Below are 20654 nucleotides of genomic sequence, written 5' to 3'. Positions count from 1 at the left end.
TCAAGAATCAATCAGTCGAACTTCTCCATCCCGTTATAGAAAATGCTTTTCATCTCCAGCGTCGAGTACACCGTATCTACATATAGCAAGTAAGCAATGTCTAGGACGGCTTAAAAATGTATTAGACTTCATTTTTCATTCTCCAATTTCACGTAGCCTCTATCATCATATATTTGATAAATATTAAACTATTGTCGTGTGTGATGCAAAAACCGTTCGTTAACTCTACTAAATAAACTATAGCGCCCACAGATTCTTCAATACCAACATCAGAACTTCCAAATGAAGCAAGATCATTCTCAAGCTAAAGACCTCCCTTTTCCACTCCTCTTTTTCTTGTAATAAACACGTTTGTCGAGTACCAATCGATCGGTACACAACACACCTAATGACTAAAAGATGGCACTTGAAATATCCATGCCGATCATAGACATATGAATATTAGTAGACCTGCCCTAAGTGATTAAAAGCGTATTATCCCCACTCCCCATACCGGTTCCATTGGAGCCGGCTGTGCTCGCGTATGGCCTCAAGTGAAATTTGAAAACGTGACGTCATCATTCTTGTGCGAACTATGGTCGAGGCATCATCGGTTCATTTTACGAAATAACACGGCAAAATGTTGACTTGTACTATGAAAACTTGTAAAAATAGATGTGAAAAAGAGAATAAACCCAATTGTCGTATTACATTCCATATATAAGCATTATTTTACTTTATTTTAAGCATATTCACATCGTATAATATGAATCAGTTGTTACTATCACATCGAGAAACGTCTGGACGCGAAACACAAAGCTGGTTGGTTGCTGGGAAGTAAATTATGAACATTTATAAAAGTGTCTTAACTAAATACTTAAACGAAATATTCGACTCTGAAAATAGAAGAAATTTTTTGCCGAATTTGGACTTCGCAAATTTGTTCATAACGTGGCGAGTAATTTGCGCTCCCATGTAAAAATGTCTATTCATTCAAAAGCAGATTTTACTTTTAAGAACTAAATGGTGATATTATAATGCGAGATGCCTATTTACTGTCAGATTGATTTATTGACGAATCACAGTCAGCTTTACCCCCTTCGTTCTTCAACAGTTGATTTTACCCCTCGCCATTATCTTCTCGTCTATTAATTCCTATGTCTGTGATGCCGATGAATGAACAGCCAAGAAATAACCACAAAGCAGCACGTACAAATGTAAGTCTAGACGCAACCATGGTTGAACACCAAACGTGTTGCTGAGATAATTGCGTTATAAAATAACCATGTTACTACCAATCCCCTTAAAAAGCCATTTTTAAATTTTCTATATAAGAAATACTTTTTCAATTTGTATTTATATTGCATATACTGCTTTAAAAGCACACTCTAAAGACTAAAATACGTGTGTACCTTTCTCAGTATTAAGACTTAAAACTTACACTTTTTAATTTGTATTTACATTGTATGTATTGCTTTAAAAACAAATTCTGAAGATTAAAATATATGGGTACCCTTGAAGTCAAAACGTCAAACTATGCTCATGTGGACGTAAATTCTTTAATTTGAATGCAATATCTAATGATAAAACTGCTGTCACATTAACATGTGGATACATTGTTGCTTTCTTGTCATTGTAATATGGGCTGGGCTTTAAGAATTACTTCGTGTATATATTGACCGGTCGGTGGTCGAGTTGACATCGCGTTTGGGTCCCACCCAGGCGTAGTGTGTTCAATTCCTCGGCTGGCTAAGTCTTCCATCACAACACAAGCAACATTTTTAGCTTACTGTGGTGGTAGTAGGAGATTTTGATTGATTTTCTTTCTTTGTTGATTGTCTTTCTTTTAAAAAAAAAATATTAGTTTCTACTATTAATAGGTGTAAGATCAAAAATGATTGGACCGATTTCGAGTTATTGCATTGAAAACTATTTAAATTACACATTCTTATGTCTTAACTGCATACAATCTTCAAATGCCCGGATACAAAAGAACTACAATTATTTATTTTAATAATATTTTTTCCAGTGGTATAGGGGGGTGGGTGCAATGCTCTCTCTGTCATATAAAAAAGAATAGATACATAAGATTAATCTAAAAATAATTAAATAACATAGAGAAATTTAAAAATATGTATTTTGGTATGTACATGATGATATCAAATAGTCTGATAATAATCTGACGGATTGAGGAGTTGTACAGAAGAGATCCTGAGTACGATTCCCATTGCGACCGTGAAATTATGTTCTTTGGGTCTTGTTTTATATCACGTTGCGTTCAATTTTTTGGTAATTATTCGAGGTCGCTGGCCACGCTTAATGCAAGTCTTTTAAATAAAAACTTTTATTCTCCTTAATTACTATAAAAGGAAATTATAAATATTCGAGAAATATTTTAATTTTTGTATTTTAATTTTTAATTACGTAAAATGAAAATTCGCTTTCGTCGTATGGGATGACACCCAAAATAATTTATTTTGATGACATTGTCTTATGTTAGTATTCCTGATACCATATGAGTATAAGAGAGGAGACTTTCTTACCATTTACTCATTTAGATAGGTATTATTTTGGCAGAACTCAATAAAATAAAATTATGTAGGCATGTTTTATAAATAAAGAATTAAATTAAAAAAATATTGAATGCCATTTTCATTTTATACATTCTGATGTTATTATACCTATGGTCAAATGCCACACTCAAATGGTCAAGATTAGTTTTAGCAATTTTATCATTTTATAACATATTTTCCACTTAAAGTCACAGGGATAATATTAATGCTCTTTTTTTTGGGAAACCATAAAGGTTGCCAATTTTATCAAGGTGGTCTGTCACACGCCATATGCTGCTCTGCTCTCGTGCTCCCAGTCACCTGCCGGGCTCATAGCTCTTAGTTCCTACCTTAATGTATTGTTCAACGGAAGGGCTTCCCCGCGTGCAAACCAAAAAAAGTTTAGACTGTTACATAATATAACCAACAAACAAGCAGTCCATAAATAAGGTTAAATAAATAACGATTCATCAAATTTGAAAGTTAATTTTCAAGTTATGTGAAAATTCTATTCATATTCGGTTATGCTTACAGTGTTCAGCACTATTATTTATCTATCTGTTTTTGTTAAGCCAATTGAATTGTCTTGTCAACAGGTGCTTAAAGTTTAGTTACATATTCATTTTTATAAGTTATAATTTACATCTTATATCTACAGAATCAACATTTTTTCATACATATTAAAGTAAATGACGTGCATACTGGTAAGTATATAATATATGTTTTAAGCTCTTAATTAATACCTCCTTAATTGAGAAATACTCGTGTTCTCACCATTTTCCCAATGGATTTCATTGGATCAATTTTCCATTTTCTACCACTCTCACTTGGCGTTGCATCAAATGTACTTAGTTTCATAAATAATTAAAAGTTCTTTCTAGAACAGTAAATGGCAATCCAGCGCAGTCTATATCAATGTTGGGCAGTAATTTTCACAAATTTCAAAAACAAGCTTTGGTACAATTTGCAGACTGATTTCCCACGTGTACCCATCCTTAATCGAAATTCGTTATAATTTTACCCAACCGACAATTTAACTTCACCATAAAATTATCGAGATTTATTTCCCGTAATATTAAATAATTTTGGCGAAGACGACATGTTACTATTCATTTTCGCCTATTCTGTGTCAGTAATTCGTTATTTTCATAAAATGGTGTGCTACTACCTAATTAAGAGTACAAAAAAAATCTCATTCCATAACACAGACGGAGTGTCATTATTTCAATTTATTAATATTGGTTTCGTGTAATTGGAGCATATCTTTCGGCATTCGCGGAATGAGAGAGACTGCGGGCGGATATTCAAAACTAGAAAAACTTCTTAAAACTACGGTAATTTTCACAGGTTACAACTAGGAACATTATAAATAATATAAAATATGCGTATTAATTAAAAAAATTCGTAACCATTTCACATCTAGTATGTCTAGTAAAGAAAATCTATCATTGTCACTGTCTTATTAAAACACTCTCTTTAAATTTTGTTCGTAACGAAAAGTTTTAAACGCCTTAAATGTTGTGAACCTCCAAACAAAGTCGCATAAACCAAACTTTTCAAGAATCTTATAATATGGGGAAATTGAGAACAACAGATCCACGATTCGGGCAGACAATAAATGTGTTCTAAAATAAAAATTGCACTATTTAAAAGTTTAAAATTATCTTGGTGGGTTGGATATCTCGGAAGTTTTGTTTTTTATATTGACTCCACACAGAAAATAATTTTAAGGAGAAAAATATTTTTTCTTGGGGCATATGTCATATTTGGGGGTGCTGTGTGGCGGGTTTCTTTATGGAACGGCAGGAGAGGAAGATGTGGGAATGAAAAAGATATGGATGGGTAGGAATCAAGAGATAAATGTGACCAGGAGTGACTCCCTATAAAAGATCTCCCTCAACATGTCTCTATAAATCCATCCCGCCTCACAGTAATTCCGCCGCCAATTCTCACCCGATAAACCCGCGCACCGCTGCTAAGTCAACAAACTTATCAAACCACTTAGAATGACTTATGGCAGAGGTGTTGGTTATCCGATGAATGGTTTCCAGGCGGCGGTATCCATACCCGCCTTTCAAATTGAATGATATAACAGACTAAGGACGGGTTGTTTCGGAGAATTTGAACAATTCATCAAATTTCAACGTTCTTTTTCGGGTTCTGTAAAAGTCCTATTCAAGTTTTGTTATTATATCATTGTAGGCTAGTTGCTTGACAAAACTGAAATAAAAATAGAACTTGAAAAAATCTTTCACAGAATATGAAAATGAACGTTGAAATTTGATGAATTGTTCAGATTCTCCGAAACAACCCGTCCTAAGTGAAGTATGTCAAAACCAATAGAAGTAGAACTATCCTAAAAAAACCTTTCCATATTCAAACAACAACAAAAAATTTAATTATATTTTTAAAAAATTTAAGGGGGAGGACTATTTTAAAATTGGAATATAAATCATCACAGTAGGATATGAAAAACACTTACTTAGGACGGGTTGTTTCGGAGAATTTGAACAATTCATCAAATTTCAACGTTCATTTTCATGTTCTGTGAAAGATTTTTTCAAGTTCTGTTTTTATTTCAGTTTTGTCAAGCAACTAGCCTACAATGATATAATAACAGAACTTGAATAGGACTTTTACAGAACCCGAAAAAGAACGTTGAAATTTGATGAATCGTTTAAATTCTCCGAAACAACCCGTCCTTAAACTTTCAACAGTTTTAAAGACAGATGCATTAAAACAATTTCTGAATTTTCGTTTGCAAAAATGAAGTGACTCTTACAGAAGTTGGTATAATTATACTATAAACAATATGTTGTAGATATAAGTTGTGTTTTCCACAAAAATGTATCATACAGAATAGCACCAGAAATGTTACAATATTCTCTAAAAAACAGAATATTACGAATTTGTTATTTCTGGCTTGGGGAGGTAACCACCCCATTTAATAACAACGTGTCAATGTCTCAAACGTGTAACCTTAGAAGGGCGATTTAAAATAAGAAATTTTTCCCTTTTAAAAAGGCTGAAGTACTCATTTTGTAAAGGGTCGTTTAGTATTACTGAGGGACGTAATTCAAGGTTTACCTACCTTTAAAGCTCGTAATTCTATATCTTAGTCGCGTGTAGTTCACTGAAACTTGAATGGAATCGTTACCCCCGTGACGGAATGGGGCGAAACAATATTAAGAAGTATAATATTACTATAATATGGATCGGGCAGAGGCAAAATAAACAGCAAAAAAAACCTTTCAGTTTGCATCTGTCGCCGCTGTATTATTGATTTAATTTCTTTGTCATTCGTTCATTCAATTCAATATTAGCGGTAGTGCAGTGGCGAAACTGATGTTACATAAATTTAAATAAATATTTTTACTCACTTATGCACGAAATCGGTAGCATACTAGTAATTTATGTAGTAATTGTGACACGTGGGTACTTTATATGTTCATTTATTTTGCAAGGTGTACAATTTTAAGTTTTTGTCCGTTGAAATCCAAGACAAGAGAGATACAGTAAACAACGTACGTCCTATTTATACTGCCATACATGCTGTCTCCTTCAGGCATAGTCTTTTCCACATCCGAAAACACACGATGACCACAATTTAAAAATTTAAGAAAAAAACATATTTAGGAAACAAATACTTAAATGATATTATAAATAAACTGCGAAATACACATAAGATAAAATAATTAATTTCCCATTCAATAAGCAGCTTACACATAGTACCTACATTACAAACAAAAACAAAATAAACAAAAGATATTATAAGAAGATTAAAAAATATATGCGGACATTATCTGGTGACAAGAAAATAAAACAATATATATATTTTTATTACATAGTATTAGACATACCAAAACTTGACATGGGTGTAAGAAACATTCTTTAATATTTAAGCATACACAGTGGCTCAATAAACAACGCTCCTATTTGGACATAGTGTCGTCAGTACTGAGCATGTCTAGAATGCATAATTAAAATGATGAAAAACCTCTTGAGGCCTCCCTCCATACCGTATACAAAATTTTATATTAACACTTTTTCTCTTGTAGTAACTAGGCACTCTAGCTTTCTTGAAAAGGGTTTGTATTTATGAATAGATAAAGCTTTTTATAATCATTCGAACTTGACTATCTAAATCTTGACCATATCATTTTTTTTAAACTGTGATAATATTTTTTTGTACTGCACGGGAATCGAAACCCATTGTTTGTCTCTTAAAGTCGCGTAGCTTTTTATCTACATTAAATGTTCAGTTACGATGGTGAAAATTATTTGCTAGATTTGAAACAAATAACTAAACATTCTCATTAGCTTTTGTAATTAAAACAAACTATATCTGGTTTACTTATATATGTACATAACATTATTATAGAATTGCAGTTGTTTCCCAAAATCCGTTAAATGCAAGTCAAGCGCCGTTTGGGTTTGACTTTAATTACTTAAACTCGTGATTTTAATTGCGAAGTATCGCCGCAATGCAATTATGGCAACCATAAATGTGCCGGAATGCAAGCAGAAGGTTAGCTACCTCTGCGACCGGCATATGGCCGATGAAAGCTCAGTGGGCCAAAAGCGGCAGATGCAGTTCAGTGCCAGGTGTGGTGAACCCCAGGTGTTATTACTGAATTATATGTATATATTTAATAATCTAAAAAAAGAATGATTACTTATTAAAATGGATGTATCGGACGCAGTGATATATTTTCACGAGTAATTTAAGATATATTTGAATAAGTCACAAACACCCCGTTGTCAGGGGTTTATACGTTAAATTTATTTGAATTAAAAAATATAATTTTGTGAACATAATTTATCATGTGCCTAAATGTTATTTGGATGTTTTAAGATTTTACAAAACTTAATTACGAGTAAAAAAGCATATTTTTAGAACAGCTTTTTTTAAGAACAGTACCTACTACTAGATAGTGCTAATTTCTTCGGGGACTGCATTTCGGGTACTACTTGAATATACAATAACATTATGTGGAAATTTAAATGTGTGATTGTTGCAATTCCCCATAACTATTTAAAAAATAAATAATTAAATCAATTTATTATTATGACAAAATATAGATGAGGGCCTTTTCTGCTCAATATATATTTACGTATGTTCCCTAAACAAGCGAACTTACGACAAATCAGAAAATATTCAATGATTTATGTAGTCTTTTGGTGATAAAAATAACTACCTACCCTATAAACATAACCTTACCTAACCTAGTAAGCTTTTTTTTATTTTTAAGTGACTTCATTTCACTTTCCTAAAGTATTCTTATGAGTCCGATTATCAAATAAACTGCAACTATAAAAATGTATTAAAAAAGTCAGAAGTGACTAAAAAGATCATTTTTATAAAATATATTTCCATAGGAATGTTGACGACTCCTCACCCGAATTCCTGATTAAAGTATATACATACACGACAGAGGATTCCTTCGGTAATCCGATACGCCGCCCTGCAGGGAATTCTCTTAGACCGTTTAGCGGATGTAAGAACTTTTTATTGTACATAATAATCTAGTGTCAAGATTAACCGAGGGTGCCCATGCTTGTGTCTGGCGTGTGTCAGGAAGCGAAGGTCAAATATTATGCGTTAAATTGCTGACAAAAATATGGCAATTTTAAGCATGCTTAATGATGATGTGATTGAATGTGATATTCCAAAAAATATTCGATGTTTTGGGCTATTTGAATTTTAATGACTTTTTTCTGTTTGTTTCAATGTGTTGTATTTCTTTGCGTATTGTAGCGCTATTCACAACAACAACAGAAAAACCGTAAAGAACTATTTTAAAAACGAAAACTGAAGATTGAACCTTCCTCCCCAGGGACTGGAGTCATCCGCGCTAACAACTTAGCCGAATACAGATTTTTTACGACTGACATTTATTTCGTACATTACGTTCTGTAATGTCACGCATTGCGCGATTGTCACCAAAAGTTGATATAATGCATTGACATCGACAACGAGTCTATCTGCTGAGTTTCAGCTCGACCAGATGTTGTGAAGTGAGCACTGTTGTAGAAACTGATGACGCCGACGATTTTTTACCCAAATTCTTACAATTTTTTAAAGCTGACCAAAGTTATCACCAACTTATATCGCATACTCTACAATAATATTGTTATTTCGGCATACGCTCCAACCTTTCGCTGTTATGTAGCATCGATAAGAACAATATTATTCACTTGTCTTTGCTTAACAATGAACAAAAGCTATAACAGCTTCCTTCTTTTATAACATAGATAAACCACCGTAGAAGTAATTTAAACTTATTAAAACTTCCAATTCGATGAAAACATTTTTCGTAAAATAAAAGTTTTAGCGGAACGCTCAAAGTGTTTTTTCCGTGACAGCTGATTTTCTTCGATAAAATTCTTTATAATAAATTATTTTATCTTATCAGAACTGCCTTCTGACATTCATGTTTTATAGCTTGGAGAAGAAATAACATAAGTCTGTATATCTAGTTAAAATTAAAAAATAAAAAGACACAATCTCATTTAAACTTTCAGTATTGGAAAACGACATCCTCTTTCTTGACGAGTTTGACGGAAACTTTTCCAAAGTAGACGACAGGCTTAAAGAGAGGAGAATTAGGTTTATGTATTTTATATATTGCACAAGTTTCTTGTGAAATGTTGTGTATATTTATTAATGTTTTGTTGCGAGGTATTTCTATATGACTTTGTCCATAATCAGTTTAAACACTGAACGAGGATTTGACAAATTTTATCACTCACTTTCATCACTAAGCTGTCAGGAATAGTTAGGTTTGGGTTTTCCTGTAATCACTCTCTTGTAGACTAAAAAATGTTTTTTGGATTTACAAATCTTGAAAGAAACCGAGAAAAAGGAGAAGATGGTCGTAGTTTTATAATCCACTTCTCTCTAAATATTACAAAATATTAAGTCGTAAACTGAAAATCTTTCTTAGGTAATTAGGTAAATATATTTTAAAATAATGATGGACTTGGACGGAAAAACACCTGAGATTTTTACTTTTATCAAAACATATTTTTTAAAGTACTTAACTCCAACTTAGACTAAAAGGATATATCTATGAAAAGGATATATACATAATAATGAAATTCCCAAATTCTCGTCGAATCTCAGTTTAAACATATCTGAAATACACATCGAAATTAATTATATTAACAAGCATGTAAATTTGTTAGATGCTAGAAAAAATGCTGGACCTGACAACATTCCACCTGTGTTAATTAAATAATGTCTAAACAGCCTATCTGTTCCTCTTTTTGTAATTTATAACCAATCATTAAAGACAGAATGTTTTGCTAATATATGGAAACATAGTTTTCTTACTCCTATCTTTAAAAAGGGTGACGAAACGGATGTTACAAATTACAGACCAATATGTATCCAGTCATCAATACCTAAACTATTTGAAAAAATAGTACTTGATAAAATATTTACAAACATAAAAAAAATTTAAAAATATATATATAACTCCCTACCAACATGGCTTTTGTTTAAATAAATCTACATTAACCAATTTACTAATATACTAAAATTTTATACCTACATCCTTAGCAAACAGGTGCCAGGTACACTGACTTCAGCAAGGCATTTGACAAGGTGTGTCACAAAATATTAATCAATAAATTAGCTAAACTTGGAATTTACGATAATTTACTAAATTGGTTTACTAGTTATTTGTTCAAAAGAAGCCTTTGTGTGAGAATAAATGGCACGAATTCATACGAATTTATGGCGACAAGTGGAGTGCTGCAAGGCTCTCACCTAGGGCCCATTTTGTTTATAATATTCATAAACGACATTGTTGATGTATTTACTGATATAAACGTTCTACTGTTTGCCGATTACATGAAACTTTATAAATAGATTAACCACATTAATGATTGTATTACACTTCAAACTAAATTGAGATATCTTTTTGAATGGTGCTCAATTAACAAATTAGCACTAAACATAAATAAATTCCATTTATTTATTTGCATTTATTTATGTTTAATGCTAATTTGTTGATTGAGCACCATTCAAAAAGATATCTCAATTTAGTTTGAAGTGTAATACAATCATTAATGTGGTTAATCTATTTATAAAGTTTCATGTTCATTCATTTTTAAAAAATAAGTAATCCTATTTTTTTTCAATATTCATTAAATGATGAAAATTTTATTTGTGTTAGTAAAATCTTGATCTAAGTAGACAGTAAACGCACCTTTGTATGTCATATTAATAATATTATCAACAAGGCCCTAAAGACTCTTGGCTTTGTTTTGAGAGCTGCAAAAGATTTCAATAATTTAGGAACATTTATTATGTTATATGAAACCCTTCTCAGATGCCAATGAGTTGAGTATAACTCTACGTCATGGTCTCGATTTTTCAATATTCATTCAGATAACATTGAAAAGATTCAACGGAAATTTCTAAGGTTTATAAATTATAAAGTGCATATTCCTATACAAAACATAAATTACAATTACCTCTTGGATAAAATGTCTCTATTGAAACTTTCATAAAGAAGAACAAGCACAGATTTAATACTGTTACAAAGAATACTACATTTTAAAATTGACTGTCCCGAATTACTTCAATGTATCAATATCCATGTTCCCAAAAAATCATGCCGACATTTCTTACCTTTTTACTTCAATAACACCAGGACACTAGCCTAACAAAATTCTTCGATTCCGAGACTTCAAAATCTCGGAAACAAATATTCTGATCTGGATGATATATTTCATTTGAAAACTTAACAGTATAAATGTTGTATATTCTATCACTTTTATTCTTCTAGACACAAATAGACCTATGTACCCATATAACTTCTTCGCTTCTACTATTTTGTTTTGTTGAATCTTTTAAAGTCAATTATATGCGTGAGGATTTATTTTTGCCATTATGTTTACATTCTTCTTTATTGTATTAATTTTTAAGTGTTTACTCTGATACAAAATGCTTGTATTTTTTTAAGAAAAGCCCACTAGGGCGTGTAGTAAATAAATTAATAAATAAAAGGTATCTTTTAAAAACCATATTTCATTGGTATTATGAGCATGTATAAATTTAGATTTGTGTTCAATTTGAATGAAAAAACGTATTGCATTGGAATATCCACATGACTATTTATAGCCTGCAATAATTGAATCCAGGCCAAAAGCAAAGAAAAACTGCGCCCAGCTCTGCAGTGCAGTTTTAAACTTTCAACAAAGACCAGTAATTAAAAATCTACGCTGTCATTCGTACCTTTTCTGTAATGTACGAGTAGAATTTATGGCAGTAATTCTATTTCACCTCACATAGATTACTATGCCATGCGGTCAATAAATGTAGGGGATAGTTTCGACCCATATAAATGTTATTTATATTTATCATATAGGCACAGGTATACGTCAATATAATAACACACAACATTTACAAGACCCCAGTAATATAAATTTTTATTGATTTCCCTCCATGGTGGACATAATACAGTATAATATACGTTGTCTGCGAGATTTAAATCAAATACACGCGAGCAGACCCCCATTTACGTCAAGTCATCTTCAACATTCAGGCATTCCGTAAATGACATAATACACCTAATTTATATAAAAAAGTGTAAATAATTCTAATAATAGGCATGGAAATTACATAAAATTATAATTATTAATAACATATAAAATTTTTTACCGAGTTGTTTACAGAAATAATATATTGAAGCAAAACATTGCACATTGGAAGGTGCGATTTTTCCCGATTCCCCAACTTGTCATCGATAAATGTCAGGATGATGACATTTTGGTCTACGTTTAACATTTAAATTACTTCACACAAATGTCAAATCTAGGTTTGAGGACGTTTTGACTATACAATTGAAACATTGAAGAATCGGTCATATGACAAGAAAATCTGATCGAAATAAACTGAGAACTAAGAGGCAGTTCTAGCTTCGGAAAGAAATACCCCTTGCTTATGTTATATGAGGTGAGAACCCGACATTAGCATCCACTAAGTTTGATTTGTTAACGTTTTCTTTTAAAAAAACACAAAATTTACGAATAAGACAATATTTGACAAACTCCTTTTACTATCATTGTAAGTGGAATATTTAGCTTGAATAATTACAGAGGAAACTAGAAGGGCTAAGAGAGACTATAAGAAACAAGAAGAGACAAGACTAACCTAAAAGGGTCAAAAAGATGCAGTAAGTAGCATGAATAGCTAAGAAGTGAATAGAAGAGATTAAAAGAGACTGTCAGAGATGAGGTGATTTTGCACAAAAACAGCGCTATATAAATCATACAAATATTATTATTATTACCATTAATAGAGATTAGATATGATTTACTCGCCGATGGTTGCAGCGGTGCTGACAAGGTCTGTTATCTATGTGAGGATATTATATATATCAGCGCTTTATTAGCAGCAGACACATACCTGGACGGATGACAAACCTCGTGCTGGCACTGTTGGTGGACGCGGTGGACTCTCGCTGTAGCAGCTGGTCCAGTTTCTTAACCACCTAGGATTCTTGCGACAGAGTCTCCATCTTCTATATTCGTCGAACGTCACAGTGGTGCTGCTAAGGTCTTGTTTCTGTGTGAAGATATTGTGTAAGCGCTTTATTAGCAGCAGACACATACCTAGATGGATGACGAACCTCGTGCTGGCACTATTGGTGGACGCGGAGGACTCTCTCGCTGCAGCAGCTGGTCCACTTTCTTCACAACCTTGGATTCTTGCTGCAGAGTCTTCATCTTCTATATTCGTGTTACCTGTTCCTGTTCTTCAAAGTATAAACTTAACTTAACTTCACTTTTTTTTGTAATATCCTTATTTTTTGTAATACCTGCATCAACTGTAAATCGCCCCTGATGTGATATCGCACAAAAGTGAAAAAGGTGATATCTCACAAAAATAAAAAAATTAATTAATATGATATACACTGAGAAAAACGAGTATTGCTGATTTATTAAAATCCGTTAAAAACAGGATTGTTTGCCGTTTTCTGTCAAACTTTCAATACATTCCTAATATATCATAACACATATTCATGCACTTACATTTGCCCTTATAATGACAAAATGCGAACAAATATTGATTTTTATAAAAATGTGTTCTGAGACCACGATAATACATTTATTTTTTACATAGGTTTAACGCACAACCTATCACTTTATTCTTTAAGAGCCTGCAGTCCCGTTTTAACGGGATTATGGATAATATAAAGAGATTCTTAATAAATTAGCAATATTTTACATCAGTACGTTTTATAATACAAACTAAAATAATTTTTTTCATTCATATATTAGTAGACACAGAATGTAGATGATTCGTGCAGTAATTTTATATGTTTATATCGCATTCAGGGCACAAGTGCCATTAACATTAATTAGTAATTTGTTTACATATTAAAAGGATACGAGTTAAAATAAAGTAATTAAAAGAATTAAAGAAGAAACAAAAATAAAAATACCAGTTACTCAGTCCTGTTTTGTTTCTAAGTGAGCCCTGAGCTTGTTTTTTTGGTTAAGAAATTTTTTTTGTATACCTGCATAGTGAATTATAATTAAGTAAAAAAAGCTCTTGAAAATTCAAAGTAAACATTCTAAAATATATAATTTTTTAGTAGTTTCAGTTATGTGTATAATAAATTAATAATAATGTACAATAAAATATATTTATATATTCTGAAAAATTAAGATAATAATGCAAGTTATTAACATAAAGTCAAAGCAGGAAAATATTTTAAAATTCTTACTTAAAATCTTTGAAACTGTTAAGATCTCGCACTCCGAATTTCTACCGATTTAAACATAGATACTTTTTTTGAACATTTCTTAAAATTTGTAACAACTTCAAAAAATTTTAAGATATTCTCAATACACTCGCCGAGTTGAAAAAGTAATTATATGAAATTCTCTAGATAGAAAAAAACCTAAGGCATTATAAAACTATAAAAACACGTTGGTTCTGATATTTAACATGTTATATGTGTGAAAAATAATAGTGTTTCTTTAAAGACATTTTTTGAGAGATATTTGCTCTATTTTCAGTATAGAATTGAAAATGGCACGTTTGAAATCGTAATACAAAATGTATTCGTCAATATACAAAAAAATTCGTATCGTAACGTCGTTTTCAATTTGGGAGGCGGGTTTGGGTACCGGTTATTGGATAACAATACCAAAGTGGTTCAATACGTTTGGTGATTTAGCAGTGATGTCCGGGTTCATCGGTTGATGTGTCTTCAGAATGCGCCTGCCCACCAGCTGCGTGGCGTACCGGATTAGGAGAGACTAGTTTGAGGAGACCCTTTGACATCTCCAACTGATCTCTCTTTACCTTTCTCGTGAGGAATAGAACATTCATTAGTCACTCCTGGATACACCGATCCCTAGATTCCTACCCATCCCTCATACCTTTATCATTCCCAGAACTTCCTCTTCTTCCTTTTCACGACCTAGACCCTGAGGGAAATTATTTTCCTCACGGGATTAGATATCTAAGTCCACTCTGCTGAATCCCGCAAATACCTGGATCCAGCGGGACTAAGATTGTTCTGTCCCGCAAATACCTGGATTGACATTTTCTTGCGGGATTGCATTCCCCAATGCCTATTAATAACAATAGTTTTATTTTATATATAAGCGCGCTCCCTGTAACATTCACATTTTAACTCATCAATTTCTAACCATCCTCTTCTTTTCGAACGCTGAAGTCGACAAGTCTATCTATTTTTCACTGAATGCTTTCACAGTAGGGATCGCCTGTGTTTAAAAAACCTACCATTTATAACTATGCATAGTTTATTATATTTCAATGCTAAGTTTATTCTTCTTGAAAACATTTTTCTAATATACTCACAATAAAGGGAGAACTCGATATAGTCGACAATCTGGTATAAAAACATGCAAAAAAAATTTCCCGGGAAACTCATCGATATATGTCGTGGAAGTGTATACAAGTGACAGAAATATTTCCAACCGGTATTTGCTTTTCGGTGTGGGAGTGTAATTTTTCCAATAACCTCTTTTATTTGACCGTATATTACATAAACCTCGGTGTTATTTTATGATTTTACGCCATATAATAAGCTCTAATAATAAAAAATATATAAGGTTGTAAATTGTCTGAAGTATGACGTAAGTATTTTATTCCTTTTTTTAACGCTATAGTGATCTAAAATCTGAACAACACTTAATAAAGAATTTGTTCTTGAACGCAGTACAAATTGTTCGTTTTGAGACTTCAAATTGACGGCCTCCTCGGTAGAGGGGTAAGGCTCTCGCCTAATAAGTGGGAGGACGCGGTTTCGAATCCAAGCAGAATTGCTCTGGTGTAATCCCACCATTCAGAATTGAGACGTTGCTTGAAATGGCTTCGGCCGGGTTTGATGATCAGGTATGAATAGCTAGGTATTTCCCCACCTTCCTTTTTCCCATATACTTGCATCACAACTCACAACATACCCCAATTGGGGATGCCATTGTTTCACTGGCTCCAGACGGTTGGGAGCAGTTGAGACTTTTGTGCGGTTTTACATTAAAAAAATCATTATAAGAAAGTGAATTATAATCGAAAAGATTCTGATTCAAATTTACCTTTTATCATCTAAAAACCTGAAAACAACAGTAGGTACTTGGCTATTTAATTAACAACTGTTATGATGATTTTGTCTAACCTCTGAACAAAAAAAAATATTACCGTCAGTACTTTAATCATTTAAAAAGTTTTCATAAAAATTATGTTAGCCTGAGACAAAAAATATTTAATTTAAATATTTTTTCGGGCGCATGTAATGAGCTTAAAAACTTTCTAGGCAGAACTGTAGGCACATTCGACATATTAAAATAAAACAATGCCGTTGAAAATTTTATGCTTAAAACAGGTCACAGGTCATGGGTTATAGAGGTTATACCAATTGCCAGACACCTAATTCTGTAACGTGTTTTCTTGGTAAAAATTAAGCCCCAATTTACCAGCGCGAGCACGTTTCCCATTCTCTGTTATTCTGTCCTGTGGAAATTTAATATAATATGACATTATTTACTGAAAAAATATTATACTCCCCAACTGCTCCAAACCGTCTGGAGCCAGTGAGATTATGGCATCCCACATTGGGGTAAGTAGTGAGACTGAAGGTAGTAGGTAGGGGCAGGAGATGGGAAACAGGAAGGTGGGAAGTTCTTGGCTATTTAGATCTGGTCATCAAATACGGCTAAAGCCATTGCAAGCAACTTTTCAATTCTGAATTATGGTCTTACACCAGGGCGATATTAAGAGTATCTTCTACTATGGAACGTATCGCAAGTATCTTATATATTATTTTAAATTATTAAATTTTAAAATGGCCCAAATTCAACAAATAAAATGAATCAATTAATTAATTTACTCGATTTGAAGTCGCGACCTTCGGATCGCTAGTCGATAGCCATACTGCCGCAGTAACGTAAAACACAGTGTATTCTTTGAGACTCTTAATGAAAACAGTGTGTTTTTATTTACCATGGCAGCATATCCCTCAACCTCAGAGGCCGTCAAAATATGTTCAATAATGTGACAATTCAATTTAATAAGAAAAAAATGAAATACAGCCACAATTTGCTAAACATCTCCTAGACAAAAATTACCCACTCAAGATAATTATAAGCCAACTCCGTTACATATACAAAATAAAGGCCGTGAACTAAACTTTTAGGACGGGAGGTGTCACAAATTTGAACAATTCATCAAATTTCAAAGTTGATTTTCAAGTTATGTGAACTTTCTATTCAAGTTTTATTCTATAATTGCGGGAGACTTAAAATGATAATTATTAATAAACATTAAGCATTCCGATATTTTACTAGGATATCAATAATGACGTAGGAAATAAAAATAAAATCATTATTTTGTTAATGATAAACTAATATTTATAAGACAAGGTTTTATGCATTAATTAGCAATAATTAGTCGACTGAAATATCAATACAAATAGAAAATATTAAAAAAATATATAATATAAAATATGCATAAAAAAATAGTAATATTTTACAAGTCAAAAATATTTCACCAACAAATGAAGATATAATATGTCTCGACGCCATCTAGTGAGAAATTTAGCACTAACAAAGCCTTTCCTACAAAGTTGGCTGTTTACAGGTGGAAAAACTACATAATAAGCAGTAATTGTTGATTGAGGTACTAGTACATATTGAATTATTTGGCGTGTTGGAAATAAGTCGACATAGCTCAGTGGTTTCAGAGCACCTGACCGGACATCAGAAGGCACGGGTTCAATTCCGGTTGGCGGCACTTATTTTTACTCGGGAGATATTTTCTATTTGTATCGATATTTCAGGCATTTTGTTTTTCATCATAAGTACCTATATGGCAAAAAATATATCGTCTGTAAGTGCTTTCACCACAGTTGGATAATTACCTTCAGAAGTCGAAACAGCTATCACGCGTAGTAATAATTAAACAGCAGAACTTAAACACATAAACTATTTTTTCTGTAAATTGAATACAAATATTATTGAATATTTTAAAGGAAACTTTAATAACATGAATATTTTAAATGTATCTTCATTTACTTGTAGAAATTTTTTAAGATAAAAATAATTCAGTAAAAATATTGCTATATGCGGAATAGTTAGTAAAAACTTTATCGTCATCATGACTCATCGTCCTCAATAAATGTTCTTCACCGACTCCGATTCCTAACCATTTGACTCCAGCTCTAAGGAATTCTCATTCTGTAGTTAGTCCACCTCTTTTTCTATTTCGCTTCCCATGGGGCAAACATTTGGTCATGATTCAGTATTTTCACATCTGACATTCTTTCTTTACAAATCACATCGCAATATTTGAAACCTACAGAATCTCATGATAGTTTCACGTTCAATTAAATTCCGGAATTTCATAAGAATTTCTGAAATCCAGTTTAAAAAATTTCAGAACACGCAACTTCACATTAACAATGGTATATATTTATATAGGTCGACAGTACATAATAACATTGACCTCCTGCTGATAACAAAACTGATATACATGTACTAGTAAGCGCAAATTCAATGTGATTAGAATTTTACCATTGATCGATATATAATTTGGTCGATGCATTCACGTTATTATCTGGTCAATTTGTTGTCAATCAGAGCTACGAATAGGAGACCTGTTGAAGATACCCGATAGAATCAATAGACACAGTACAGTAAAGTTGTAGACAAACTTCTAGAGTGGAAGAAAACTAGCAGATAAAAACCTTCAACGGTTTTTTTCGAAGATAACAGAGGGCGCCACATCCGTTTACGACAATCCTTAATTGTACAGTCATTAAGATAATAATACTATCAGATGAACTTGTGTAGGTACTTACTTATCTATCTAATAATATATCTCGGGTTTAAAAAACTTGCTCTTCGAAATTTTCCTAAAATATTGAGTGCATCTTTAAAAATCTCCGATAGATAGCACGTCATTATTTGTTTGCGAAATGGTTCGAAAGAATGAGATATTCCGCCCGCGCCCGGCTCGGCGCTAGTTCGGGGATATTAGGGAGATCAGTGTAATGGCGCATTCAGCAACCTCCTTCCCCTTTCATTACAAGAGGTGAACTAATTTGGTGGAAAGGTTTCCAACCAAGGCTTCCGGGCGAATCAGCCCCCGGGGTGAGTTTTGTGATTTTAGTTTACAATCGCAAATATGTTTTTTTTTTTATTATTTAAGTAAAGCGGTCGGTTTTTCAGTGATGGCAATCTCGGCGGCAAGTTTTTATCTTTTTTATGATCATATTTTTATTTGCAAAACAAAAACCTTGGGCATTTTATTTATTGTCATAATATAATTGCATTTTATATGTGTCAATATAAGACAGTTTTACGTGATTGGGAAAATCGAATAATTCCTTTCAAAGTTATTTGGAAATTCGAAGTATTTGGGTCAAAGAATGTAGTTTAGTACCAACCAAAATTAGATAAAAAAATAATACATTAAACTTCATTCGAAATTTATTGATTGGAAGGATAACACAATAAAATTATTTTGGTAATGTCAGATTTATTTTTTTTTTTGCTATTATTGTACTTCGAAAGCCTAATATTGAAACTAATACAAACTAATACAGACTTTAAAAAAATTTTAAACCCTTAGAAAAATTGTTATATTCTAGAATTAGTTTATAAATGTATATTTGTCGTTCATCTAATGGCGATTTTACAAATCAGAGTTCTCTTAATTATTGGTTTTGTAGAATAGCGTTGGGTCATAACTCATTTTATTAAGGTCGGGAGCTCCGCGAGAACCCGCTCAATATTTTTATGGCTCAAAGAGTTTACTCAATTGAACTACGGCTTAATTGAACGGAAGACGTGAGCCCAGAGCGTATGAGCAGTGAGAATACTGTGCTCGTCCGATACAGCTTCCCTTGTACGGCTCCTTAGAAACGGTCCTTCCGATACAGATCCGGCTCCCAACTCCCAGCGTAATCGTATGAATGATCCAACGACTCTTGGTACCGGTAAGGCCTTTTACCACGAGAAAAATAAGATGATACGTAGTTATTAAGAGGAGGTATATAATATGTACAATCTTGGACTTATTATGATCTTGGATACCCAGATGTTGGACTGTCAAACAATTAATACTTGAATAATTTTAATGACGCTATTTTTCTAAAAATTTTCATGATAAAAAAGAGTAAGCATTCAATGGAGCCGTGGTACGGTTGACAGGGAGTCGTACGAATTCGGCTCGTGAAAAAGAACTAGCTCAAGATTGTGCGGCTGATTCGTGAACGACTCGTCGCTATTGAAGAATAGATTAATTAGAAAAATCATCCGAGACACGGTGAGATATTTATTCTACGTGTGTGTTTTGACAATATGATCATATGATCAATATTATCTGAGTGTGCCCAACATATGTACACGGTCGACGTTTTTCAGATGAGAAGAGATAGCTTCACTCGTTCTTGAGTTCAACAGCTTGGCTGTGGAACGATTTGCTGGCCTCTGTGTTTCCTCCCTCCTACTCTCTTCAAAACCAATGTTTATTCTCTTAAAAAAAACCTCCACATAGCATCCACACAGATGACATAGGCCCTAAGGGAAATTATTTTCCCCAAGGCATCCTGTGTGGAGTTGATGTAAAAAATA

Source organism: Hesperophylax consimilis, chromosome 9, assembly GCF_061612785.1.
Source record: "Hesperophylax consimilis isolate HC1 chromosome 9, BYU_Hcon_1.0, whole genome shotgun sequence".
Lineage (NCBI taxonomy): Eukaryota > Metazoa > Arthropoda > Insecta > Trichoptera > Limnephilidae > Hesperophylax > Hesperophylax consimilis.
Note: the sequence above shows the minus strand (reverse complement) of the source record.